Source organism: Anomalospiza imberbis, chromosome 1 (assembly GCF_031753505.1).
Source record: "Anomalospiza imberbis isolate Cuckoo-Finch-1a 21T00152 chromosome 1, ASM3175350v1, whole genome shotgun sequence".
In the NCBI taxonomy this organism is placed as follows: Eukaryota; Metazoa; Chordata; class Aves; order Passeriformes; family Viduidae; genus Anomalospiza; species Anomalospiza imberbis.
The window spans coordinates 89719170-89731107 of record NC_089681.1 but is presented as its reverse complement, the minus strand read 5'-3'; the positions used below and the strand labels follow the sequence as shown (position 1 = coordinate 89731107).

Here is an 11938-nt window from a genome sequence, read left to right as displayed (position 1 = left end):
AAGGAAGAGAAGGTATGGAGGAAGATTCATCACCGTGTACCCCTACCTCACATGAGGGCACAGAGGAGACCAAGTCAGACCTGATTGATCCATGTGGATCCCTCACAGCTCAGCTTATTCTGTGACTCTCTTGAAGGTGCCCAGTGATAGCAGAGGCAGCAGACACAAATCAAGGGAAATGGATGTCAGACGTGAGGAAAACTCCTCCTGAGGGAGATCCCATACTGGCGTGGGTGCCCATGGAGGTACAGCCTCTGCTGAATGCTTTGGAGGATGCAGCCCTGTGCAACTTGACCTCACTCAGCTGGTTTCTCCCAGCCTAAATTCCTCTGTGGAGTCTTCAGTGTGACGCTGCTAAATGGATATCTGGGTGTTTCTTGTGTTCAGTAACACACCTTTTGTTATTCCACCTAGCACAGCCCAACCTTCCCCTGTCTGTATTTTCACTCGGAGCAGTGGAGGAATGAAGCACTGTGAAACAGGCTTCTCTGAAGTTTCTAGTAATGCAGGATGTCAGTCTGTTTATAGCAATATCTGTAGCTTGGGAGACCTTTGATTACTTCATTTCGGAGTTTATATATCTCTTCATGTGATCTGTCTCCCATACTCAGTGTAATGATCCCCGTTGCACTGCATTTATTAGCATGTAGTGCCTATTTTCCAGAGACAAGCAACAGCATAAATTCATTTATCACAACTGGTGTGATTAAAATAAATGCCAGACCAGATGTTGAAGGTTAGTCAGGGATAACCTGTTTCGAAGGAGGGAGAAAGCAAATGCTGACCTGGCCCCAGTGTGTCAGACTGCACACCATGACTGAATAAACCTGACCTGGCAAGATCTGTTTCTCTAGTCAAAGCCAAAGGGTCGTGTGAAGGGGAGGATCTGTGGCTCACATGGGGTCTAACACCCAGCAGCCTCAGCACTGGTCTTGGTGTGACACTGAATTTTGCTGCCTTATACTGAAACTTCTCTTATTTGTATTTTCTCCCATCCTAAAGCTATTTGAAACTTTTTTTCTGCCAAAACAGATATGTATTATACATGACACACAGCACAAAGCTCTTTCCTTTTAATTTTCAAGGAGTCTGTTAGTGCCAAAACATAAAATGCTTAAGAAGAAGGAGGAAAACTGGGGTAAGTGATATTTGGCAGGATCCACATGTTCCATTTGTTTGTGCAACAATCTCTGTGCTGACTTACAGCTTCAGAGGCAGCTGTGTAAATACAGAGCTGTGATGGCTGAGGGAGCCAAGAGACAAGCTGTGGAAAAAAACCCGATAAAACCAGATATGTTCTGGATGCCACAGGGTAAGGCAGAGTTAAGCTATGCCACAGACATCTCAGACATCTTACTCTGATGCCACAATACCTTCAGTATTCTTTTTTGGAACACCTTTCCTGTTACCCTATTACTGCTGGGGTGTCTGTTGTGGTTTTGTTTCTCACTTGCCTCTTTTTTGTTTTTTTTTTTGTTTTTTTTTTTTTTAAGGACTTGAAATTAAAGTGTCATTATGCAAGAGACTCAAACCACTCCTGCAAACATTAAGAAGACTTTCTGATGCAGTCTGCCAAACCCTGCTTTGCCAACTGACCTTTGTGCTCCTGAGCACAAGGGCCAGGAAACCTTGAAGGTATCAGCTTGTGGTGTTTGCTGGCTCCTTATAGGTTGGATTTACTCATTTGTTTTGTGAAGCAGTCCTAGGAACTTAAAACTTATGCATTTTATAAGTGCTGGAGCTGTTGCCACCCAGTCCCTGTGGGAGCTGACCTTCCCCAGATAAGGCCAGCACAAGCATTTTCTTACTTGATGCTAATGCCTGCAGCCTGCTGAGCAAGTTAAGCCTTGGCAGGCTCTCTAATTTCTTTTTGCTTCTGATAAAGCAGCAAAAAGATCATGGGCATAAAGAGGCAGTCTGGATTAGAAAATGTTATCTATTGGATTTTTAAATTGCAAATATTCATCTGTAAAGCATATTAATTTCTGCATAAGTTTTCCAGAATTAAGAAATTATATGAAGCAACACTATTCAGCAATGTTGTGAGACAGTTTACAGGTAAATGATGCACCCAAGCAATTAATCTAACTCTCGGTTTTCAGAACAATGTTTTTATCTTTTTTGATCAGGGTGTTACCTTTGTCTTTTTTACAGACATTCTTGTGACTTCTCTGCATTGATTTTTAGCTTACCAGAGAACACAAAACTTTCTCTTGTCCACCATGTTAGATAATGCCTCTGCTGATTACACTTTTAAATTATTCTATAACAGTGTATATGATATTAATTCATCCTATGATTCTCAGTTCTTCCATGTCTGCTACACTTCATAAAATCCTTCTCCATCCTAGCTCTCCCTAAACCACTGGTCTAATGGGCAGATGCAGTGGCATTTAACTTGGTGCTGTAGTTCAAAAGCTCAGCATGAATGTCTTAAATAGGCTGCAAACTATGGGAACATTCAGTTTCTCTTTTGATGCTTGCAAATTTCACCCTTTTTTCTAATTTTGGAATAAAATTGATCTAAATATATGTAGAAATCCCCAGTTGGACTGGTTTTGTCTTGTTTTGGACAGAAGGAAAAACTTTTGCTCATCATAGGGAAAAGTAAAGGCAGTTCTCATGACAATTTGAACTGTTTACCATCAAAAATTTAAGGAAAATCCCTTCATGAAAAAGGTGTTGCTACGTTATGTAGTAAAGGGGAGTTTGTTTGCTTATCTGCCTTTGCAAGGAACATTTAAATGGTATTACTTGTCTTTTAGCAGCACAACTGTAATTTCTTCATTCCCATGTTGTATAAAAATTTTGATTAATTTTTTCCATGCTTGGTGCAAGTTTGTTTTTTTCCTCAAATCAACGATCATGAATCATAAAATACTGTGAGAAAAAAATTTATGTTAATCAGCTGATGGAGTTAAGCAAACATATATCCTCTGACTTCTTCCCTTCAGGTCAGGATTCTATTTGGATTATAGGAACTGCTCCTCATTCCCTTTCCAGGGATATCTCTGCTCACACTGCAGGGTGAGCCTGTGTTTCAATCGACTCTCCCTGCAGAGTTCAGGAAAAAAATGAGTCAGAGGGAGAAACTGCTTTCTAACTAGAAAGAAATAAAATGAATTATCTTTTCTATTTCTCTTCCAAGGAGGACAGTCTTTTCTTGTGACAACCCTCTGGAGCTGTGTGAATTGAGATGGGACAGGACATTTCTCTGTATTAAATCAAATAGCTGTTTGCCTTAGCAAATCAATCTATAAAGCATCTCTAAAGCAGTTTACTAGGCCCTGATCCTACACTGTTGATTTATTTCAGTAAAAGAAGTGAACCTTAAGGACATGCTTCTATGTCGAGTTACTTTGAGGAAAAAACAAATCTGTTGAATTGTTGGATAACTCCAAGTGCAGACCTACAGGATAAAGCTTTTGATGATTTGGTTCCAAACAGCTAAATAGAAGTGCTGATAGCAGGTTTCCTGGTGGATGCAATAAAAACCCAGTCACAACATTCTGCTTTGAATTTGGAGAGAGGACAGGCCCAAATACAAGGTAATAGCCTGTAAATGGGCATAGTTTATCTTTCCACAGAGCCACTGATAGTTAACATCCAGCATTTCAAAAATATTTTGCTCTTAGATTTAAAAGTGGTTTTTACTCCCATTTTTTAGCCGAGGAAACTGAGGCATGTTGAATTTTAGTAACTGGTTGATATCAGAAACCTGGAAAAGGGCAGATTCAAAAATAACAGCTGGGTCTGGAGAGCAGTAACCTAATCACAGAATAATGTTGTCTTAGAGCTAAAAGCCTGGAGGAAAAAGCTGAAATGTCTTTCTTCTCAACTCTGTCTCTACCCATGTCTGCATGTCAGAGTCACTGAGCTGAAAAAATATGAATGTTGCAGTACAGCATGAATGAACTAAGTTGTCTCCTGAGCAGTGAGTGCATTTCCCAGCTGGGTAGGACATTGCAAAGCTTTGAGGAGTTTCCAGCACCATTTCACTGAAGCAAAATCCTCTTGAGGATGCCCTGGTTGAATGTTGCTTTTATTTTTCTTTTTCTGTGTCTGAGGGACATAACAATCTCCTGTTTTTAGCACAGCCTTTGCTAGAGCCTGTGTCAGGATGCATAAACAGATGTCCTGGTTCAACAGGAGGTGTTTTCAGAGCTTCAAGAGCTCTGTCTGCAAGTGGGAAGGGTATTCAACAACTTACATGGTTGTCTTTATTAGCTGAACAGGAACATTTGCTAAAACCAATAGGAAAAAAAAAATTGCAACAAAAGGCAGATAAAATCAATGCCAGTGTGATGAGACAGCTGCTGTTTCCACATCATATTGGTCCTTGCTTTGCTAATTAAAAAAAAAAAAAAACAAAAAACCCAAAGTTGAAACAGAACCACCCATCACACTAAAACTGCACCCCCTGATCCCTCTGCAGCCCTGACATTTCTAACTAACTGAACTTTGCACCAAGTAATCAGAGTTTGCCTCCTGCCTCAAGGCTCCAGCGGAGGATACGGTGAACCTTGCTGTGCTTTGAGATGGCTCCCAGCTTCTTCTCCAGCTGCATTTTGACATGAAATGGAGATGGTCAGATTGCCTTCTGGTGCCTGTCTGGGCCAGTAACCACTGCTGGTGGCTGGTTTCTCCGGCAATATTCAGAGGTGATGTGCAAAGGGAAAGGAGCTAACTGTTTGACAAGGGACAGCTTTATTTACAGACTGCTGCCAGGCTAAAATCAGTTGAACTGCTTGAAATGATGTGCATTGGTTTGTAAAAAGAGTTGGAAAGCCGTGACACTGATTGACAGTGAAAAGCCTATAAAGCAGCACACATCAATGGAGTAATTGACTGCTTCCCTCACATAAATTATTTTTCTCCTTGCCATACTCTTCGTGCACTTGAGCAAGCTGTGCTTCATACTGATGGAACATAGCAAACTTAAATAATTTTCTGTAAGCTGTGTAAGACCTGAGACAGAGCTTGAGTGAGAGGGTCTTTAAAGATTTTATTAGTAATACTAATAATAATAATTTAGTGAAAAAGACACTGTCTTTTAAACTGTACAAGGAGAAAAGCTTCCCTTACAGAAATTCAATCAAGTAAGAGGGCAGGACAGTGCTGACTTTGCAGATCTAATGCACCCATCTCCTTGTATCCATCTGCTTGCTCCAGTCCCAGAGCTGCTGGATAGCTTGCTTAGCATCACTTCCTTGAGTGTTGTTCAGTTGTTTCCAGGGATCTGGCATTTGAATTTTGGAAAGGTGAAAGCGCTTTTGTTGAGCTCCTGCTCGCCTTGGTTGTTAATAATGATTTTTCCAGCGAGTGTTGGCTTTGCTCCCCTTATAGGGAGGATCAGGTTTTCTTAAAAACCCAGCAGGAGTCTGTGCAACATTTATATCTGAAGCAAGCATACATGCAGGGCACCTGCTGTGCAGCTGGGGCACTGCCCTCCAGCCAGGCAGAATTAACCTGCACTGCAAGATTAAAGGATAACCTTGAGCTTGGCAAGGACCTCAGAAAAGCAGAATTCTTCTCTCAGAACAACACCCTGCAATAAACAGAGATAAGTCTGAGCCACAGCACCAGGTCTGGAGCCAAGTTGTGAAGTTTGGCCTGCTCAGAGGCAGGGCTTCTTCATAAACCTCTCCACAACAGAAAACTTTGAGGTTTCTCGTTCACTCTTCTGGATTCATAATCCCAGGCATTCTGTTGTTGAGTGTGTTCATCTGGTTGTTTTTCCTTGATCTGTTGCAAGCTAAGGGGCAATGTGGGGTTTGGATTTTTTATTCAGCATTGCTACCTTCATATGCTATTCTTATTGGCTTACTCAAGATTTTGTGAGCTCCTGTCATCACAAAATGTAAGGAGGCTGTTGCATACCAGCTATGCAGCTACACTGTGGGATCAAAAGAAAGGAGCCTGGTCCCTGTGAAACATGTGCGAATAAAGCCTTTCTTAAGTATAAGTATCTTTGGGTGCTTTCCTAGATTCTTTCCATAACCACCATTGGGTTGTACAAGGCAAGGAGGTGGAAGTGTTCTCCCTTTGGAAACTTTTCCATGCAGGGACAGGAGCTTGCACCAAGGAAGAAGGCAAAGAGCAGGCAGTGCAAGTGTCCTGCTGGGAGTTTCCCTCTGCTCCCTGTCTCTTGGTTTCTGCTCTTCAGTGGGATACAGGACTCACAGTTGGCAAAGATGCAAAAAAAAACTAGCATCAAGGACAAGCTGCCAAAGCTGACTGCTGGTGTCTGGTACTTCAGTAGGGCATGTGATTGATGAAGGTGCCTCTCCTCTGTGTCCAAAGGGCTGAAGAGGATGTAACAGATCCATTTGCTCAGTGTGAAGACGAGTTCAATGACATGTCTCGAGGGATCACACTAAATTGATACTGCAGAAGATAATTGTGTGGCAGTTTATCACAGGAGATGCTGGGATAATCAGGATTTCAAAGGCCTTTAAATCATGGTTTGCAGCCTAGCTGTATTTATAAGAAATTCCTGTGGATTTTGCTTGGCTGTGAGATCCCATGGAGGAGCAGTCAGTTTCTGTCCAGTTCCATGCCCCACCTCATTAGAAATGATGAAGTACTGACTTGGCTGCAGGCAGCAGGCTCTCTTGCTTTCAAATCCCCATCTGAAATTTCACCGACGGTTAAAACTATCAAGTGTTTAAGTGAGCCTTGATATGTCTCTTCCATTCACAACTTCCTTCTCCTTTCCTTTGTCACTTATTCCCTCTATGCTTTCTTCTCCTTAAGCAAATCAGGAAACACTGTCTTCATTTCCTGTGCGATTCCCTCCCATGTTATGCTGGTTTCTGCAAGTGGAAAAACAGAGCAGCAAAACCTTATTTTTTAGAAAAGGAAAATAACTTCTGAGTGGGGCTCCTGGTTGCAGGGTACAAGTCCAGATTTGCTGGGAAATTTTAAGCAAAAAGTCCTGGGTGATGCTTAGCATGCTTTTCAAACCAACCTTTCCTAGCTAGATCCCAAGGTGGAACACCATGGGAGACACCAAATCTCTGAGACACACCTGATTTTGTTGCCATTAAATGATGTTGTTTTTCATTCTTTCTGTCAGCAAATTGACTCAAATCCCTCAGCCACAAGTTAGGACTCAAAAGGATTTTTAGTAAATTAATCCATGTAGCCAATAAAACACCTCCAATATATCCTAGGTGTTATCCCTGATCCACTTGGATGCTTCCTGCACCAGTATATTACTCCTTCTGTTTTCTATGTCATCCTGTTGGTATTTTTTAAATTCCTGCCCTAGTCATGCACAGATGCAAATTTCTACATTAGGCTTCCAGACCTGTATTAGCATATGTCAAATTTGTCACAGTGACCTGGACCCTGGGAGCCCAGAGTTTTGCAGACTGAGAGAGCTGGGACTGTGTCTGTCTGGAACATTGATCCAGGACCTTAGAAATCTTCTTTTCTCAGGATGACTTTTTTCCTAATGTAGATGATGAGGTGTGCATACCCATATATGAAGAGAATGGCAAACACAAACGTTAGTGCAGTTAGCAGCTGCTTTCATACAAGTGTATTTAGCATGTGCAGCTTGGAGGTTTCCCTCCTGCTTACAAACCTGTCATTCCCACTGGGCTCATATATTTTAACACTGATTAACTACAGGTACCTTATGTGACTTTCTCTTCAGTCAATTATCTCCCAGTTCCTGAATTAAGATATGATAAATTTACAACTATCATATTTTTCCTGTAAGAACAAGGAATACTGGAGAAAAAATTGCACAAATATTTTTTTACCCTTTTGATATACATAAGTCAGTCATAAGTCAGTCTGTTGAAATGAATGAACCCCTCTCTGTTAAATTCTGTCAAGATGTAAGGCATTAATAGTGTTATTTGAAATCCATAAAATAAATAAGTTCTCAAACTCAGGACCCAGCTGCATCAACATAAAAAGCTGTTGTACTTCATATGTCTTGCTATCATTTAGGCTTTTCTAAAAGTGGATTCAGTAATTGTTTCCTGCTTTCAAATAATATGGTTGAACTGTGAATTTCAAATAGGCCAAATTTAGCAATTCACTAATAAGACAATGCCAAGAACTCTGTATTTCAAACCCTCAGTTGCAGGAATGAAGCTGGAGTCAGAAATGCTTTGCACACTTTCATAGTCTTGTAGCTCCCATCTGTGTATGTGTAAAGCTTAGATTTGCAAAACACCCTGTTAAAAGCAGGGTTTCGGAGGTTCAAGAATCAAACACATATAAGGGAAGAAATGGCAAAATTAAGGCAGTCTTTTGCAGGTATTATTTGCTATCCACACCTTTCTTGCTGATGTATATATGTTCTAGTACAGTCTTTAAAGATACCACCTATTCTTTTTTTTTTTTTTTTTTTTGGCCTAAGCTTTCTCTGGGAGTTAATTAGGGTTGTATAGTGAAGGAGAATAATAATAAAAAAAACCAAACAGGGGCCCTGCCTAAAAAATTCTGAAGATATGGAAGTCCATAGAAAAATATTTTCATGAACCACAGAATCAATAAAAAACTGTTTTCCCATGGTTTCCAGTCATTCATTCCTTAAACTCCTTCCCCTACTTCTGTAACTTCCCTATTTGCCTAAGCAAATGTCTGCATTTTGTGTCTGAGCCCATGCCAGGTCCCCAGCTCTACCCAAGTGTGCCAAATCTGAAGAGTATTTATTGTCTTTGACATCACTGACTTTCTGTGAAGTGTTGAAACTGCCCAGCAGGTTCATATGTTGTTAAGGCAGAGAGGCAAGTGGGTGAGTGGATGGATGGATATATGGATGGATGGATGGATGGATGGATGGATGGATGGATGGATGGATGGATGGATGGAGGCTTTGACTGACCTCAATTTTATTAACCTTTTCAATCATCTGTAAAAGATAAATATTATCCAAAATAAGTCAGTTTTGCCTATACAACAGATTCCTGTGAGGTAAGAAATTTGAGTCAAGTTTTTCATAGACAGTTGCATATTTGTACTCTTGATTTTTCTGAGTGCCTTTTTTAAGGAAACTGGCATGTGGAAGTGCTACAGCATTTTATTTGCAATCAATGGAACAGCATAATGTTAAGTAGTCACAAAGCACCAGACCTATAAAATCTGAAATTAGGCCAGAACATGCTGGTGATTCATCAAGATATTGTAAGGATGACTGCCAGGGATAACCCCTGAGTAAATTTATAATGTCCCTTTTACTAGAGCATGGCTGGTGATGTTGAGACCTTGGAGCTTTATGCTAAGCAAGAATAAAGCAGTCTATTGAATAGCTGCTCACTCATTCACTTCTGTCTGGACATGTTCCAGATGAGGTATGTTCCTATAAGTAAAATAATTTGTCATTGTAGCTGAAGATAGCACCATTTTGAACACAAGGCAATTATCTCCCACAGGCGTGGTATGAATGGAAGAGGGGAGAAGCAAGAGGCTGGACAGTCTTAATTCAATATTCAAAATCAAAGTATTTCATTTGCAACTGAAACAAAAGTTCTTAACCAACAAACATTGTTCTTATATGTATAAGAACAAATATAAAGTGAATATTGTCCAAAAGCTTGTTTCTTGTGGCCCCTACTATTAAAGTCTTGCAGCAAGCAATCTATATTTAACTTCCAAACAGTGCAAATTTTGAAAGGCAGCTGTCAAAAGTCCCCAGAGCTGGGGAGAAAGGAGGGAGCAGGAAGGGGGAGCCATGATCTAATAAGTCACATTTTGTCTACAAAAGACCAGTCCTGTACTGACCAAAAAAAGAAAAAAAAAAATGTCCCAACAGAAATCCCAAAACAACAAACCCTAAAAGACTTCATCATTTTACAAAAAATGGGCATTTTTTTTTATATCTCACCATCCAAACCAGAAGCATTTTCATCCTTAAAAGTTTGCTTTTGCTCTAGTTTGTCTCTTTTTTACTGTGGCACTGAGGCTGGACAGAACACTGACTTTTTTGTTGTTTTTTTTAAATCAAATGTTATGAGTAGTTTACTCACTGTGAGATGTCCATAAATACAAGATATGCCAGCAGGTCCCGAGATGACAAAATAAAAAAGGATTTTCAAATTATGGTTCTGTCCTCCAGAACCATTTAAAACACATTTTAAAGACAAATAGACAAATCTTAGATTTAAAATGAGGCCTTTTTTCATGCTGGCAAGCTCATTAACAAAGAAAAAAAGATATTGTTTGCTGTCTAACTGACCATGGCACCCAATAGAAAGAAAAAATTAATGCCAGCTGAAAACTTGAGTCCAGCACATTCAGAGACAGCTAAAAGAGTGATACTTCCTAACCGTTTCAATTACTGTAGGATTAGTGTTGAGGATTTTCACATCAGTTGAGCTCCAGTTTCTCCTGTCAAAAATCACTGATTCTCTTCTCTGCATCCTTTGTGGTACAAATGATGACAAGGATTATATGGATATCTAACAACTTCAGTAAGATCTGACATAGTTTGGTGATCTACCCACACAGAGAAACTGGTCTGTCCCTTTCCCAATGTATTTGTGAGGCAGGAGAATTATCAATTCCCTTTAAAAAGAGCAAGTTGAAACAGAGCTGATTTGCAAATTTCCTCTCAGAAAGCCATGAGTACATGTCTATGGTCATATGAGTCATTTCCAGCAAACCTGGAACAGCTGGAATAAGAAAACAGAAACAGGGATCATATGACTCACCCTCCTGTCAACTCAGAGAAAAAAAACAGAGGTAAAGTTCACAAGCTCCAAAAAGTAAGAAAATTGCAAGAGTTGTATTTGTAAGCCTGCTCTTTGTCCTCTTGGTAGCAGAAATAATGGGGACTGAGAAAGATTAGGAGTTTATAAACTTTATTACTGGTGTTGATAGTGTCAAAAAGTTACTGACAAAGAATTTTCAGTATAAATTTTAGAAGGAGAAAATATCAGCAGTATGCAGAGCCAAATAAAACAAGTCATCCATCAAACTGCAAAAATCCCATGTCCTCATCCTTTACCCTTTAAACAATGTTTTCTTCCTTTGCTGATTTATTTTGCTTTTGCAGACTGACTCCTGTACTTTGTTGTGGAATTTTACTCTTCCCCTAAAAAAAGACAGCAGTAATCTAGCAGGCATCAGGATCCAGGATGACCCTACAGATGTACACGCAAGTCCTGTGTGTGACAGAGGAACCTTTAACCTGGTACTGCTGACTGTGTGTGCTACACCTCCTATATTTATAAACAGAGATGAAAACAAAGGGATCCATCTGGTCCTGTTGGATCAGATGCTGTTGGAGGGAGCAAGAAAATGGGCGCAGAGGGTTAACCATGAACTCTACATTGATGATATCAAGAACCACAGCAGCTTTAAGGTAAATAATTTCCTTTCATGCCCCCATGCTGGTTTGTATCTGCACAAGCAGTTGTTGTCTTCATGTGGGTGCAAATGAGGAACCCTTGGTGGATCAGCCTGTCTTGCATTGGGCTCCTCTGAGCTGGCAGTGTGACAAACAGCAGAGTTCAAAGTACAGCTCTTTCAGAGGTCAGTGGCTTGAATCAGTTGTTGGCCTAGCCAGCTTTTCATATTGACACTCCTCGAGAAAAGAGAGAAGATTCCCCTGAACTTTGAAGTCTGGTAAAAGACACGTGCCAGGCAGTGGATTATACAAGGAAGCATTCATGTCAATTGATTTGGACTCTGGGATAAGATAGCGAGGCAGTCAGAACGAAATAAGGCTCCTTTCTGAAAGATTGGCTTATCAATGTAGTTATTTTGCCTACAAGTAATTCCAGCTGATTATTTTGTTTACAAAGTTGTTTTGCAGAGAGCAGTCCTTATCCACAGTAGTAAGGCAGAGATCAGTCACAATTGCAGGTGCAGTGATTTGAGTTATGAATACAGTACTACATCACAAGACTGAGTTTAGGTCCTTGTCTGAGGGCTGGATCAGAGGCTGTAAGAGTCTGTATTAACTACATCCAAA

The 11938-nt window shown here is 40.3% G+C and overlaps 1 long non-coding RNA gene across 1 annotated transcript; it reads left to right on the top strand.

Moving 5' to 3' along the window:
• Window positions 1-134: 134 nt before the first annotated feature.
• On the top strand, window positions 135-11203 carry LOC137479239 (uncharacterized). Its single transcript, XR_011002079.1, has 3 exons — window positions 135-1138; window positions 9205-9314; window positions 11018-11203. It is a non-coding gene; the product is annotated as an uncharacterized lncRNA (long non-coding RNA).
• The last annotated feature ends 735 nt before the right edge of the window (window positions 11204-11938 follow it).